Source organism: Martes martes (assembly GCF_963455335.1).
Source record: "Martes martes genome assembly, chromosome: 2".
Lineage (NCBI taxonomy): Eukaryota > Metazoa > Chordata > Mammalia > Carnivora > Mustelidae > Martes > Martes martes.
Genome location: NC_137889.1, coordinates 172,392,491 through 172,408,671, shown reverse-complemented (window position 1 = coordinate 172,408,671; position 16,181 = coordinate 172,392,491). Strand labels below are relative to the sequence as shown.

General features: G+C 43.2%; 1 protein-coding gene across 2 annotated transcripts in view; it reads left to right on the top strand.

Annotated features, from left to right (window-relative positions):
• The first annotated feature begins 3,336 nt into the window (after positions 1 to 3,336).
• RBM47 (RNA binding motif protein 47) overlaps positions 3,337 to 16,181 on the top strand; it is a 70,430-nt gene continuing 57,585 nt past the window's right edge. The window contains exon 1 of one of the 2 annotated variants that reach the window (XM_080796910.1): positions 3,337 to 3,377. The gene's annotated coding sequence lies outside the window, so the exon portion shown is untranslated. The remainder of the gene's footprint in view (positions 3,378 to 16,181) is intronic. The other variant, XM_080796912.1, reaches the window with a different exon arrangement.

Here is a 16,181-nt window from a genome sequence, read left to right as displayed (position 1 = left end):
ACAACAGAGCAAAATCTTGACTTAGAAGTACATGTCTGGAAATAGGGAAATGCTGTTATGAAGCATTTATATGGTGGAGAAGGCATGGTTCTTTGTTGGGAACACGGAATTTCGTCTCTGAGCCGCATGAAATATAATATTTGAATACAATAGCACCCAAGTGTTGTTTTGATTGCACGGGGAATTTTAACCCAGTCTGCAGTGTCTGAAGTCATATATCCAATTTGCAGCCACAGAAGAAATGGATATAAAAAGCCTCCTGAAGTGGGACTAGCCACGCTCTCTATATGGTCAGGTTTTGTGGTCCAAAGAGGGCCCCTGTATTAGGGTTTGCCAACAGATTGCAAAGTGGACAGGTCATATTGTCTTTGGGATCAGGAAAAAGGCGGAGGGACATGGGTGGGGAGGCCAAGGAGAAGGAATTGAGGAGAAGAATGGGGTCAAGCAGGTTCTGAGCACCGAGTGGCAGAAAACACCAGCAAGGTGGCTCTTGATTAGGGCAGTAGTCATGTCCTTGGAGAGGGCAGGTTGTGGTGTGTGTATGGCATGAGGACCGCTCAGGCGAAGAGTGAGGATGGAGACCGGCTCTGATGTTCAGTTCGGTCATTATCAGCTGCCTGCCCAGGGGCGGTCTCTCTGACCCTGTCCCTTCCTGTCTGATGACAGTAAATGACGTAACGTATGTCGAGAGCTTGGTCACTGCAGGCATTTCGTGAATGATGCTGGTCTCATGGCACAATTTGACGGTTAGCTTAGATGCTATCTTGTCTTTATAACCTACTTTTCTTATCCTTATTTAAATACAAAGAAAAAGGAAAAAAGTGCGAAACAAGGATATTAAAACTCCAAATTCAGGTCTCCACTTCGATCTCAAATGTACTCCATGGAGGCCTGGCTTTAGGTTCAAGTACTATGTCTTCACTTTTTTTTTTTTTTTTGTCACCAAAATTCTAGTATGTTCCTTAGCCCTAAGCCCTGGACTCCATGCCCAGACCCATGCCTGGGTGCCCTTGTGGTCCAGAAAGCCGTTGACATACACGCACATAATGGGGTGCAGGGTGGCATGGGATTCGTGATCCAAAAGGAGCCCTAGTAAGGAAAGTCTTCCAGGAAGTGAGTAATTATCCCCCAGGCTCACAGATTCGTCCTTTGGAGATTTGCCTCTGTTGGGTTTGTGGAAAGAAAGGCACGCGGGGATAGCAATAAGAAGTAGGTTATAGGGGTTCAGTGAGAGAGACCCTGGGAACAGAATAAGAGGTTGACCAGCCCAGAGGGAAGAAGGAAGGAGACGAGGAGATGAGTGATCCAAGGGGGAGGTGGGCAAGATGGGCAGGGAGAACCGACGAAACCAGGTGGGGCCTTTGGGGGCGCTGAGGGGCATCTGAGGCGAGGCGTTAGCCCACCCTGGAGAGGCTGAGGGAAACCCTGTGAGGAAAGCCGAGCTGCGGGGTGCCATTAGCAGTTGGCCCGAGACCTCAGGGTTCTTGTCAGTAGAATCTGGGTGACCACAACTGGCTCTTGTCAGTAGACTCTGGGTGACCAAAATATCTGACTTTCCTCCCTCACGGGGTGTTTGAGACGACCCACAAAATAATGGAAGAAAAAGGATGAGAAGAGTAATTGGTCTTCACCACGTCCCCATGCTCTCTCTCAGGGGGACAAGGCAGAGAGGGAGGGAAGGGAAAAAAGAAGGAAAGAGAAGAAAGCAAAAGAGAAGGAAAGGGAAAGTGAGGGCAGGATGAGACTTCACAAGGCAGGTAGCCTGGTTGTGGAAGCCTGGCCACGGGCAGGTGGATTCATGAAGAGGGGAAGTGTGAGAACAGAAGGGCAGGACGGCCCAGGTAGAGGGCTGGGAGGCCCCTCAGGGTCACCGCTGGGAGGCAGATAAACCACCATTTAGGACACCCACCCAAGGCGGATTAGTCAGTTGGACTGAAGAGAAGTGAAGTCCGTTGCCCTTAGGCGTAGCGCTAACCTGCGGATCTGTAAATATGAGGAAACTGAAAATGAAACAGGACCCATCTACACAAAGTAGAGGGACAAAATAAATTGCAACAACTCTTAAGATTTGAAAACCTTAAGTTTTGAAAATGTCAAGAACTGCTCTTTGCCATTGTCTGACTCTCAGATGGGGAGAGCTGTCAGTTCTTTGGGCTGGATTTCCTGGTTCTGGAATTTTTATTATCTAGATGAAGAAACAGGCTCCGAGAGGTGGAATGATTTGCTCAAGGTCACACAGCTGGCGCGTAGAAAAGCCACGATCTCGGTTCTGTGTTCCGTTTTCTTTCTGCCCCCCCCCCCATCCTAAAGGTATGAAATGCAAAACTTCAAGTATTCCTAGAACTGGGGCAGAGAGGGTGGGGATGGGAGGATGGCTTTTCTTATTGGCCTAACCTAGCTGTGTGTGATTTCAGAGCCAGAGTCAGTTCTTTCTTCTCCCGTAGGCAGCCTCGGTCTCCTTTCAGCGAGTAGGCTTGACAGTTGCTAAATAATTCTTTCTCATCTCTCAGACTGTCCTACTCGGAGCTCCCAGAGCAGGTGGGTGCATACCACCCTGGGCTCCCGACTCTGGCCATCTCCGTGTGTAGTCTCGGTAAAACCAGACGGACGATCCCGGAGCTCCCTCTCTTTATCGTGTTAACCCCAATGGTACCAAGAGGCACCTGACATTCTGAGTATGCTAATAATTCAGTGCCAGCAAGTTTCTGTTATCCTCCAGTTGTAATTGTTAACTTGAATGGAATGCAAAACCTCTGGTTTGGAGCAGAGTTGGTTTTTACTTGGGGAATCAAGAAAACAGGGAGTGCGGTTTGTTCGTTGCGCAAGACAGTTTAGGAAGGCTTTTTCAAGTTGCATTTTCTCTAATGAATAGAAATTGGTGGGAAATGTACAGGGGCTCCTGGGTCTGCCTACAGGCGCAGGGGTGAACTCTACCTTTTATTAGCTCTTGCCTTTGACACTTTTTCAGCTTAGCAAGCCAAGACTTGCTTGGGGATTAGAACAATGGCTTATCATAATGCCGCTTTCACACACATACACACACACACATATGCGCAACTAGTCAAGGTTTATTTCTGCAAGCCCTTCCTGCTAGCCTACCCCGGCGCTCCCCCTAAGTTTGGAATTTTTTTTTTCTCCCTTAAGGGGAAGTGTAGAAATAGATCCTGCCTGTTCATTTGCATTACTGTGCATCACACGATATCTTTGCAACCCTTATATTGTGTTCTGTCCATGGTGTTTGCTCTGAGGGTGGGACACAAGGCTGTTTAGTGTCTCGTAAAACATTTACCAAAAGCAGTGAGCCATGGTTTTGAAGGGCATTCCGTTGCCAGAGTGTGGGAGGAGAGAAGCCAGGGAAAGAGAGCTCCAGGTGTGTGGTAGGTACATTGTTTTGTACTTTCGTGTTTATAAATATTTAGAATTTCAGATTACAAACAATTTGGGTTGCCTTCGGCCGAAGGGGCAGAAATGGGGAGGGGAGGAGAGGGCGGTGGCAAAAATAATGGCTTTGCAAACTATTTTTTGGTGCTCGGAGTCCCTGGATCATTGTAAACCTTCACTTTCGGTCAAACGTTTTCGGTTTTGCTCCAGGGACTTGAGTGTCTCGGGGAGCGAGGTGAGGTCTTCTGGGGCTTGAGGTTTTCCAACGGTCTGAATCAGATGGTAGCATTTGCTTTAGCGAAGAATTCGGAACCAGGTGTGGTGTTTCTAGGAGGCGACCTGTAACCTTGTGACTTGCACTTTGGTGTGCCCCGTGACTCATGCCATTAATAGCTTTTGCTAAATGGTGGTTCTGGTTTCATGAAAATACGCTTAAGCTTTCTTTCCTCTCCACTTTTTCTGTTGAATTTTGACAAGACACCAGAGTCAAGGTCAGCTTGAAAGCCCGCTTCTTTTCCTCAAATCCGTGTTTTTAGAACGCAGTCCCTAGGAACAACTATATACTGTTCATAGATCATTTTTGAAAAACTAAGGATTGAATACTTCTTGGAAATACTAAGTATTTACATTCTAGCTTTTTTTTTTTTTCTGGTTAAAAAAAAAACCAAAATGAGTACATAGGATAAAACTAGAGCTTTAACAGAATATTTAATATTTGATCAATTGTAATAAAGGTTTCCTGGATACACATACCTGCAACCTTGTTATTAGTGACTGAAACCCAAACAATAAATAGGAAAAATCTAGAAAAAGCTTAGCTCTGAAAGATGTTTGTAATGCCCAGTTTCTGAGGAAAGGAATTGCAGTATAATATAGGCACTATAACAAACATGGGATCTTTGGTCCGTTTGCTCATGTAGTGGGAGACATAAGTATGAAGACAGAGCTAAAGCAAAGAGCCCACTGATTATGGAAAAAAATGTAAGTTTTTGGACGTTTTGCCCAGTGACACTGGCAGTAAGAAGCCAACAGTCTTTCTTCTGACAAGTTCCCAGCCATTGCAAAATGGCTGGAAGAAAAGATTGTTTCAGAATTAGAGGGAACTTCCTTCATGGGGAAAACTTCACGGTGGCTTTGTGTTTTTAGGCAAATAGGACCAAATCTAACAGCCATGGGGGTCAAAAGACCTCGAGTTCACCTCGGAGGTATCAGATTTGATTATCTGCATACACGAATCAGAAAATCAGGTTTAGTGGGGAGTTGTTTTACTACCCTGACGGCTGAAAGTTTGTGTAACTTTCAGCGAGTGGTTTAACTTTTTCTTACGACTCTTTTAAGAGTCTGAAACAGAGGGAAGAATCCTCGCTCTCTGCCTGTCTGTCCCACAGTTGTGCTTCGATGCTTCCAAGTCTGTAAAACGTTCGACTACCTGTGAGGCAAGAAAAATCCAAGTAGAATAGGAGTTCACACATGAATTCCACTGTGTCTAAACTAGATCGGTGAAGTTGAAATCTTACCAGATGAACCAGAAGACTCTGGGAAAAAGTCTAAAAATGTACCATTTCCAGATACTTGTCATTCCTCAATTCCCTTTATATCATTGGGAAAAAACCTTATTTGGTGTAGTTCCTTTGTTCAGCTTTTTCAGGTTTCGAGTCCCAGCGACCTACCCGGAATTGTCAGAAACTTTGATCACTAAAGGCTACATTCGTAGGGTGAAGCCCTGAACAAATTGGCTCTCACTCTTGTCATTTTAAACTTGGCTCCTATTCCATGCGGCATGATAATAGTGTTTCTGGATCAGGTTGGCTTTGGAAGAAGGTGCATCGTTATGGGTTCTCTCCACAAAGGTTGTTGTCCTCCCGTCTTTCTATCCCTTAGCATGCAAGTTCTGGATTTGTAATATGTCATGAAGGTGATCTCTTCAAGGACAATAACGGGCCCCAAATTAGGTGGCAGTTTGCAACATTCGGTAAAACCCAAGGAGTCTTGGCTGTTTTCTCATGCTGGGGCCCGGCTGTCCCACGGAAGTGTGCGTGGGTGACAACTACGTTTCCAGATCATTTTGGGGGACTATACCAGAAAAGTCACCTACGTAGGCACTGGCGGTCAGAACTATGCAGGCAAGCTGGAGAAATCATAAAAATTTGGGCTATTTGGGGCTGGTTTTGTTTTGGTGGCATGAAACTGAATATATATAGGTTAGCTGAGCAATGAGTAAAAATTATTTGCTTGTCCGGTAATTCATTGTCTTTAAGCAAAAAATAGTCCTCGCAGCATAAATGCATCAGGGCCTCACTCAGTGCCTGTTGACTCTTGATTTAGGCATCTTCTGATAAAATTCCCAGTTTCTCGGTGCACAGTAATTCAGAACGCCGGCTTCTCTGTTGGCTCATGATCATTCATGCGTACACTCATTCATTCAGCTAGTACTTACTAAAGTTCACTCTGGGCTTGTTTTTCATCTGTTGGTTCTTTTTTTTTTTTTAAAGATTTTATTTATTTATTTGACAGAGAGAGATCACAAGTAGGCAGAGAGGCAGGCAGAGAGAGAGGGGGAAGCAGGCTCCCTGATGAGCAGGGAGCCCAGTGCGGGGCTCAATCTCAGGACCGTGAGATCATGACCTGAGCCGAAGGCAGAAGTTTAATCCACTGAGTCACCCAGGCATCCCGATCATCTCTCAGTTCTAAAGTGTCACTCCAGACCTCCTAGATTAGGTCCTATGCATCCCCCTTTAAGAGAGTCATCACATTTATTTTATACTTGACTCCTCTGCTGAAATGTAAGTCCCGTTAGGTCATGGATCATGAATGGCTTATTCGCTACGATTATCTCCAGTGCTTAGTACATACTTGGTGTTCAAAAAATAGGTGCCAACTTTATGAGTAAAGGCATGAAAGAAAGCAAAAGAGAAGGACCGGGATCCTCAGGGACAGGCAGGTGACAGTAAGAAATAGTCCCAGATAATAGGGAAGGGGCAAAGACTGCTGTCATTGGTATAGAAGCAAAGGTCCTGAAGTTACTACTTAGTTTCAGCCCAGCTTGACATGTAAGTTTCTAAGGATAACCTTGGTTCACCAAGAGGAATGTGCTCAGTTGTGTCTGTTTAAAATGATAGCGAGGACTACAAATCATTTCATAAAGTTTTCTTGCTTAAATGGACAAGTTCAATTACTTGTAAAATTTTATATATGAGTAATTCTTTAAGTCTACCATTACAGAGGTATCAATAAGTACATTTATCACCCATGACATTGTAAAAAGAGCCTAGATTCTGAATGCACAAGAGAGAAACTTCCAGGTGATAAGCTTAAGTCCAATAAATGCTTTGAAAAAATATTATTTTAGGGCCACCTGGCTGGCTCGGTCTGTGGAGTATGCAATTCTTGATCTCGAAGTTATGGGTTTGAGCCCCATGTCGGGGGTAGAGATTACTTAAAAAATAAAATCTTCAAAAAATACTATTTTCAACATCAGTGATTGAGGTATAACAAAGGCAGTAAAATGCACAACTCCTACAGCTTGGTAAGTTTTTACTTTTATGCACCTGGGTAGTCACCCCTCAGATCAAGTTTCAGAAACTTTTCAGTGTCCCAGAAGACTCTTTTGTGCTTTTCCTCAGTCAACCCCCGTGGCTCAAGATCACCATTATTTTAACTTCTTTTACCATAGATTAGCTTTGGCTGTTACTGAGCTTGCTAACAATGGGATCATATGTATTCTTTTGTACTCAGCATCTTCCATTCAGTATGGTGCTTGGGGCACGTGTCCACATTGTTTCACTTTATTTCTCATTGCTGGATAGTCTCCCGTTGTCAGAACAGACCACCATTTTAATGCGTTTGGGGGGAATTAAGAACGTGGCTATAGGGGCTAAGAATCATTCCCTGCATGTGCCACAGCTTTCCAGTGAAGGGATCACAGAAAGGGTGGGGTGGAAATGTTATCACCTGAAAGGGGTGGACAGAGAAAAGTCAGTTTCTGAGAATCTGTTTACTAAGGGCTCTCCGTGGGCTGTTTACTTAACCTACGCCATCACCCTGGGAGGTGACTGCCACTTTTGTACAGATGAGGAAACTGAGCTTGAGGGAAGTTTCATGACTTCACAGTTGGTCTGAACTGAACAGGCTCACTGCTGATGACATCGGGGCCCGCCCTGCCAGAGACCACGCCAGACGTGCCACCTCATTATTGAAGACTTAGCTCTTACACAGTCGGGCAGGCGGGTATCTCCTGTTGGAACCTTTACTTATACATACATGTTTTTGCTTATAAAGAGTTTTTCTTTTCACATGCATGCAGTGCATTCTAAAATCTGTATATGGCAACTTTTGAGGGTTTTTTTTTTTAAAGATTGGGTTTAAATATTTATGCATAAAGAAACGTTCAATTACCCTAAGAAAGGTAGATGAGTTTCAAGTCAAACTTGATGAGAAATTTCCTGAGAGACAAAGTTCATGTCTTTCAAAATGGGATCAGAAGTACTTTGCTTTCTAACTCACACAGGGCTCTACGTGCTGATCCCGTGGGTGTCAAAGTCTCTTAATTCGACTGAATATCTTGGAGGTATTCCAAGGGATGCCTGGGTGGCTCAGTCGGTTAAGCGTCTGCCTTCGGGTCAGGTCATGATCCTAGGGTCCTGGGATCGAGCCCTGCATCAGGCTTCTTGCTCAGCGGGGAACCTGCATTTCCCTTTCCCTCTGCCTGCTTGCTTGTGCTCTCTCTCTCTCTCTCTCTCTCTCTGACAAATAACTAAATAAAATCTTTAAGAAAAATAAAATGAAAAAATTTAAAAATTCCGAGATGTAAAATATACTGATTTTGTGTGCGAGAAAGCTGAAATAGAGAAGCTGATGTCACATACCTGGTGAGTGAAAGAGCTGACATCCAGATTTTCTGTCTCCACTGTGCCCAGCCCTTCCTGCTGGCCCACACTGCCAGCCACACGGTGTTTGGTGAACAGCGTCAGCCATTCAAAACGGCGCTCTTTCCCCAACACTGTGGTGGGTGAGAGCTGGTCAGATCATACCATCTGACTGTGCGCTTAACGATGTGTCAGACATTGTACCAAGTATTTTATGTATATAATCCCCAGTCTCACAATAGCTCTGCTTGCTTGGAATCATTCATCCCTTTTACAAATGGGGAAACTGAGGCACAGAGGCCTCAGGGGCCCTGAACAAAGACACGTCATTTAGTAAATGCCGGAGTCTGCCTTCACACTCAGATCAGTTCAACCCCAAAGTACATTCAGTTCTGCACGCCATCCCTCCTCCCATCAGAAAAAACTGTCTTTGGGTTACCTTCCGTTGTAATTGAGGGAACCACAGGAGCCCTAAAACAAAATGTTGACGAGTCTTAACTCACCTCCACACACCCTCCTGACAAATGGGCATTTTTTTTAACCTTTTTTTTTTTTTAAGATTTATTTATTTATTTGAGAGAGAGAGAGAGAGAGAGAGCAAACAGAGGGTGGGGCCCAGGGAGAAGATGAGAGAATGTGCAGCAGACTCCATGCAGATAGCAGAGCCCAGCACGGGCTCAGTGCAGGCCTCGATCTCACAACCCTGATGTCATGATCTGAGCCAAAACCAAGAGTCAGACACTTAACTGACCAAGCCACCCAGGCACCCCAGGCATTTTCTTTAGAACTGAACAAAAGCATGTTCTGGTTTGGACTATTATTTTCTAACTCTTGCAGCTGTAGGAAAACCAGATTAGGTTGCCACAGGGTCAGGTTGTGTGTGCAGGGGGTCCCATCCCTCAGTGAGATTGTGGGATCCTCTGACGGGGAAAGGGTGGCTGTCTGGAACCAAGATGAGTCTGTGTGGGGTAGCCTTTCCCCCCGAGTTTTGCACTGCCATCTTCCCTGCTCATTTATATATTTGTTCAACAAGTATTTCTTGAGTACCTACTGTTAGCATAAGGTGTACGATGATAATGCCATAGAGAAGTATAAACTTACTCTGTCGGACTTTCTGAAGCTAATTGCAGCATTCCTGGTTTCTAATAAAGTACTAAGTCACAGTCCCATTCATACATTGTGTTAGAAATGGAAACGTGTGTGTGCGCGCGCGCGCATGTGTGTGCATGTGTGTGTTTGTACATACACGCCTTATGTTTTCTAGCAATTAGAAGCTAAGGGAGAATTTCCAGATTTACTAATAATTTAAGTATTTTAGGAAACGGAATTTAAAGGAGCATCAATGTTTGATAACAGCCGTCCTCGTGCTCTGTTACAAAAAGATTCACCACTGATTTTATGGCCCGGACCAATTGTATGTTTACCAAACTGGGCAAACCTAACTTGCTCAGTGAAGCAAGTTCAAATTGCGAATGCACCCTAGGGTTCTGAAGGGGAGGCTGGTAACAGCTCTTGACATTTGTCTCTGCTTTCTAGAATTGGAGAATTTAAAAAAAAAATAATAAGCATTTACAGTTCATGATATAAAATAAAGGAAGCTCGTTTTGAATTTATAAGTATTTCTCTGAGTCTCACTAGCTTTTAAATGGCATATTTGCATATGCGGTTGGATGTTAGTTAAGATAACGACTTTGGATTATGTCAAAAGCAAAAAAAAAGGTAAGAAAAAAAAAGGAAAAAGTAAAGCCAGGAGTAAAGACACTCCGTAATGAGGGGCTGTCTTTACAGTGGAGAGAGGGCAAGCTTGGGTTCAGATCTCTCTGTGTCTCTTGCTTGCTGTGCAGTCTTGGGTAAATTCCTTTTCCTCTCCACGTCTCTGTTTCTTGTGCTAACGGTGGGAATGATACTATTTTCCAGGTTGGTCGTAAAGATTAGAGATGATGTGTGGAAGGTGCTTAGTTCAGGGTGCTACTCAGTAAAGATTTCGTAAGTGAAGCTTAATCATCTACCTGTGGAGAAGAAAGGAGAGAACACTCTAGGCTTTGTTGGTAGCCCTTTTGGTTATGGCTCAAACCACTCAGGACAACTGAGCAATGGTTGGAGACTTTGTTTGGAGATCTGTATAAACGAGTAGTTTTTGACCTTGACTATTTACTAGAATCAGCTGGAGGAGCTTTAAAAAAACTACCAAGGCCCAGGACCCTCCAGAAAGTCTAGCTGTCGTGGTGGTGTTTTTGTTTTTAATGTGTTTCAGTTCTCCAACCAAGATTGGTATATAATAGTTTAGACTGAGTGATGGTTTGGAAACCATCCTTCCTGCTGATTGCTTTGCTTTCGCACGGTGCCCAACAGATTTATGGGCCAGTGTCGTCTTAGCCCATACAGCTGCTGATCCGGTTCAAGCCTGGTCAAAGATTCTCTTAATGGGTTTTCCATGGCTTCCTGTCACAGTTGCCTCCCCATAGATTTTGTTCTTTATTCTTCTCTACACTCTGCCTTTTTCTAAGAGGGATGCAGGAAAAGGCAGATAAAATGAAAGGAAAGAGAGATGTGAGAATGATCACATCACAAACAACATTGTTTCTGAATTCTTTGAGCAAATCCCAGTTAGTGCCGCTCAGGTTGGCAGACAGACCTGGGAGAGACGGGCCTTTTAGCGGCCACACGTCAGTGGTATTTGGCTAGAATCATCGCAAGAAGGCTCTCTCCGTGAACACGAGAATTTTCTGTAAGATTCTACTACAGAGAGAGAGAAAGCAATCTGACCGCTTTTCAGAAGCTAAAAATAAGGAACTTCTAGGAGGAGCCTGTTTTTATTGAATGTCCTTTGTCATTTTTCCCTTTGAGTTCTAGCATCCCTCTTCATGTAGAGATACATGAGATTAACACCGTTCTTCCCTTAGACCCAAAATGATGAGATGCCCTCTTTAGTCAGGGTGAAGAAGCACAGACTAAAATTTTACTGAAGGAATTGAGGAGGGAAATGGCAGTGTTCTGCGGCAGCTGGAGAGTAGACTGGGATAAGGTGTGGAAAGAGTGGGTGGGTCGGGCTGGGATTACCGTGTCACTTTCTTGGTTCCATAACCTTGGTTAATTGGGACTCTTTGGGTTGCCAGGGACAGAATTCTAGTCCCCCCAGTAGCTTCAGGAACCAGTCAACAAACAAGTGTCTCAAACGCAATTCTATATGGGAAGTCCGCGGATACATAGATTGACTTAACTCAGATTCTGAAGGGGTGGCATGAGACAGGATCAAAGGACTCAAAATGGGTCATCGGGATAGTTTTTCTCTGTCTCCCCGTCTGTTGTCTTCGGGGTTGGTTTCATTTTGTTGTCAGTTTCAGGCTTATGGTGTTCTTGCATTTGGGCAGGACAGAGGCGGCATTGGCGATGTCCTTACTGATCTCATCGTATGCCACAGACTCCAAAGTTGGGTTACACCCTGTTCCTTGTACTACCGTGGATCTACTGACGTTCAAGGTTGTTTATCTGCACAGCGAAGCCTCTTGATAACCAGTGGAGGTTTTACCATTTCAGCAAGATTTTGCTTGGAGAACACTGAGTACTTGACTCGTCTCTACTGAGAATCGAGCATGTCTTTTTTTTCACCCAGGGGAAGCCCATTGGCAGATGTCTAGTTCTCGAAATTAGAATAGGAGGACGGGTCTGACCAGGAACCACCTATTATTATCAACATTATTTCCCTGCTTGGTTCCAAGAGCAAGGAAACCTCCTGAGTAATTATTGTGGGGGAATAAAAACAATGTGTTGTTCCACCCTGTGTTACAGTTGTTAAGGGTTGGTTTTACCTGCCTGGTCGTTTCTAAGCTTGTCGTAAATTCAATTTTACGTCTCTGTTGCCTGGTGCTTCATAATGGCAGGGGGTCAGTAAAGATGTGTCTGATGATTGAGAAAAAAAAATCAAGAATTTTTTTTGAGCATTTTACTGGATGTTACAATTTGGCAAAGGTAGAATTACAGGTTAAAACACACAAGATGCACCCCAGGACATGTGCATGTATTTGTTATAATATAAATAAATCACTTATATTTATATTATAATATAAATTTATTTATAAATACAAATTTATATTATAATATAAATAAATTACATCACTGTCTTTCTAGGTATTATGTTTATGGGCAGGAAGGAATAAAAAAGTGAGGCCCAGCTTTCTTTAGTTGAATTAGCCCTTGATAATACCCTGGCCAGAGCAGGGAACAGTCCTGTCCAGTTTTTTTTTGTTTTTGATTTGTTTTTGTTTTGCTTTTTACCTCTCTCGACAAAACTTATTTTTTTCTTCTGAATTTCTAGGGCCCTTAGTGGGGAAAGAACTTCATACTCTTTGAACAGCAGCTATGTGCCAAGGGTTCTGTGGACACATTGTCTTACTGAAGTCTCACAGCCACACCATAAAGCCTTCTTCCTTCTGTTCTACCTTTAAGAGAATTAACCACTTCCTCCTTCATGATACTATCATGCATTTATACTATACAAACATTTATTACACTGCCTTGTAATAACTGTCTGTCACTATTCCTGTGTCTCCTACTAGACCCTGGATTTCCCAGCTACAGAGTCTGTGTCTTACTCAGGTGTATATTCGCAGACCCAGCTCATAGTGAAAATCTAGAAAAAAAGAATTATTATTATTATTATTTTTACACATAGGCTCCACACCCGTGTGGGGCTTGAACTCACCCCCTGAGATCAAGACCTTAGCTGAGATCCAGAGTTGACTGCTTAACGGACTGATACACGCTTGCGCCCCTACAAATACTTTTTTTTTTTTAAGATTTTATTTATTTATTTGTCAGAGAGAGATCACAAGAAGTAGGCAGAGAGGCAGGCAGAGAGAGAGGCAGAAGCAGGCTCCCTGCTGAGCAGAGAGCCTGACGTGGGGCACAATCCCAGGACCCTGAGATCATGACCTGAGCCGAAGGTAGAGGTTTAACCCACTGAGCCACCCAGGCGCCCCTATAAGTACCTTTTTTTTTTTTTTTTAAACAATTTGGGTACTGTGTGATCTTCATTTTACAAGTTTGGCATTCGAAGCTCACCTAAGAGTACTAAGTGGAAAGTGATTGGATCAAGTTAGTTTTTGCCCTCTTGTCTGCCAGACTCCAAAGCTTGTTTCCTTCTAAGCCATCCTGGGATATTGGAAAGCAAGGTTGGCTGGAAAGATGAGGGTTGGCCCAGGAGGAGGATATAAGGGGAAGGAAAATCATCGTTTCCTGGGGCTGGGAAGGGAGGTTAATTACACATTGCTCAGTCTAGCAGTGCTCTGATCCCCAGACTCCCATCTCCAGGAAAGCACACACACAGATACCATGGGGGACTTCTGTCCCAGGGGGAGTGCTGAGTGAGTGGGGACCAGAGAAAGCATGTTCTTGGAAAGCTATTCCCTGTAAGAATAACACAGAGCTGGACACTAAGCCATCTACCAGGGTATAAAAATACCGTTGTCCCAACCTCCTGCGTAATGTTATTCTGTGTGGTAAGATTTTACCCAGATCATCATGTAACATGATCATCACAGTTACCACAGCTGCGTGCCAGGATTTTGTTTCTTGGGCATGATGGTTGGTATGGGAGAAATCATCTGGGGTGAGCTTTTGAAATATATCCTTCTGAAAGGGCATGGTGAATAGCAACATTGGCCATCTTTCCACTTTGATGCGTTTGGTCTGTCTTTCCTTCCTCCCTTCCTCATTTCTTCTCCTCTCCTCTCCTCTCCTTTTCTCCCCACTTCCTTTCCATAACAGCTTTATTTGGGATAAAATTCACATAACATATAATTCACCTATTTAAAGTATACAATTCACTTGGTTATAGAGTATTGACAGAGTTGTGTAAGCATCATTATAATCAATTTTAGAACATTTCATCCCCTCCCTAACAAATCCCCTGTACCCACTATCAGTCATTTCCCCTTTTTTCCCACCCCTCTACTTCCTGCCTCATACAACCATTAATCTACTTTCTGTCTTTAAAGATTTGCCTGTTATGAACCTTTCCTATAAATGGAATCAGGATAGTATGTGGTCTTTGTGACTTCTTCCACTTAATTTAATGTTTTCAAGGTTCATCCATGTTATAGAAAGTATCAGTGCTTCATTCCTTTTCAGTGGTGAATAGTGCTCTGTTGTGTGACTCTATGACATTTTATTTCTCTATCTGCTTATTTATCAGTTGATGGACATTTGTGTTGTCTCTATTTGGGGGCTGTGATAATGCTGCTATGAGTATTCATGTACAAATTTTTGTGTGGTCACAAGTATTCATTTTTCTTGGTTATATATTTAGGAGTAGAGTTGCTGGATCATATAGTAACTCTGGGTTCAACCTGAGGAATTCCCAGACAGCTTTCTAAAGTGACTGCACCATGTTACATTCCCACCAGCAGTATATGAGGGTCCCAATGTTTTCCCATCCATGCCAACCCTTGTTATCCTTTTTTTTTTTTTTTTTTTCAAGCCATGCTAGTGCCTGTGAAGTGGTATGTCGCTGGGGTTTTAATTTGCATTTCCCTGATGGCTAACTATGTTGCGCATTTTTCATGTGATTTTTGGCCATTTGTATACCTTCTTTGGAACAATGTTGAATTCAGATCCTTTGCCTTTTTGTCTTTTTATTGGGTTGTAGGAGTTCTGTCAACACCATTTCTCCAACAGCATTTGTTCACTTAATGTCTCTTTGTGTGACATTTTGGTAATTCTTGCAATATTTCAAACTTTCTCCTTATATTTGTTAGGGCGATCTGTGATCAGTGATCTTTGGTGTTACTGTTGTAATTGTTTTGGGACTCCATGAGCCACACTCATATAAGATGGCGAACATAGTTGATAAATGTTGTGTGTGTCCTGTTTGCTTCACTGACTGGCTGTTCCCCATCTCTCTCCCTCTCCTTGGGCCTCCCTATTTCCTGAGACACAATATTGAATTTAGGCCAGTAAATAACTGTAGTGACTCCTGAGTGTTTAAATGAAAGGAAGATGTGTCAAACTTCGTTGTCTTATTTTAAGAAATTGCCACAACCTCCCCAACCTTCAGCAACCGCCACCCTGATCAGTAGCAGCCATCAACATTGAGACAAGACCTCTACCAGCAAAAATATTATGACTCAATGAAAACTCCGATAATGGTTAGCATGTTCTAGCAATATTTTTAAATTAAGGCACATATTTTTTTTTCTTAGACATACTGCTTTTGCACACTTAATGGACTACAGTTTAGTGTAAACATAATTTTTACATGTACGGGGAAACCAAAAAATTCATTTGACTCACTTGATTGTGATACTCACTTTACTGTGGTAATCATGATCTGAACCCAATGTACGTCTGTAGTGATGTCTCCTCTTCTATTTCTGAGTTTGCCAAGTTGAGTCTTTTTATTATCTTGCTCATTCTCACTAAAGGTTTGTCAGTATTGTTGATCTCTTCAAAAGAACCAACTTTTGGTTTCATTGATTTTCTGTATTCATTTTCTATTCTCCATTTCCTTGACTTCCATTTGAATCCTTATTCTTACTGATTTCCATTCTTCCCTTACACTGTTTCAGATTTCGTTGGCTTTTCTTTTTTAAAGTGGGAGGTTAGGTTGTTTACTGCCTTTTAACTGTTGTCTTCATTCTTCTTCTCACAAGACAGTTTGTAAGTGGGAATGACCATTGTTGAAGCTGACTCGGGGTACCTCAGACCTTCCCTCTGGGGACAGAGTGACAAGGGAACTGAATGCATGAGGCAAGGACATAAAACAGTTGATGAAGCGGTGACTTCTCACCAGTGGGGTCTGTGTGGCACTGTGGCTCAGGGCTCAAAGCTTGGACTCTGGAGCCTGGCTGCCTGGTTGTGAATTCTGTGAGATTTGGGACAACTTATTTTGGTTCTGTAAACTTCAGTTTCCACATGTGCAAAATAAGCGTAAAGGTG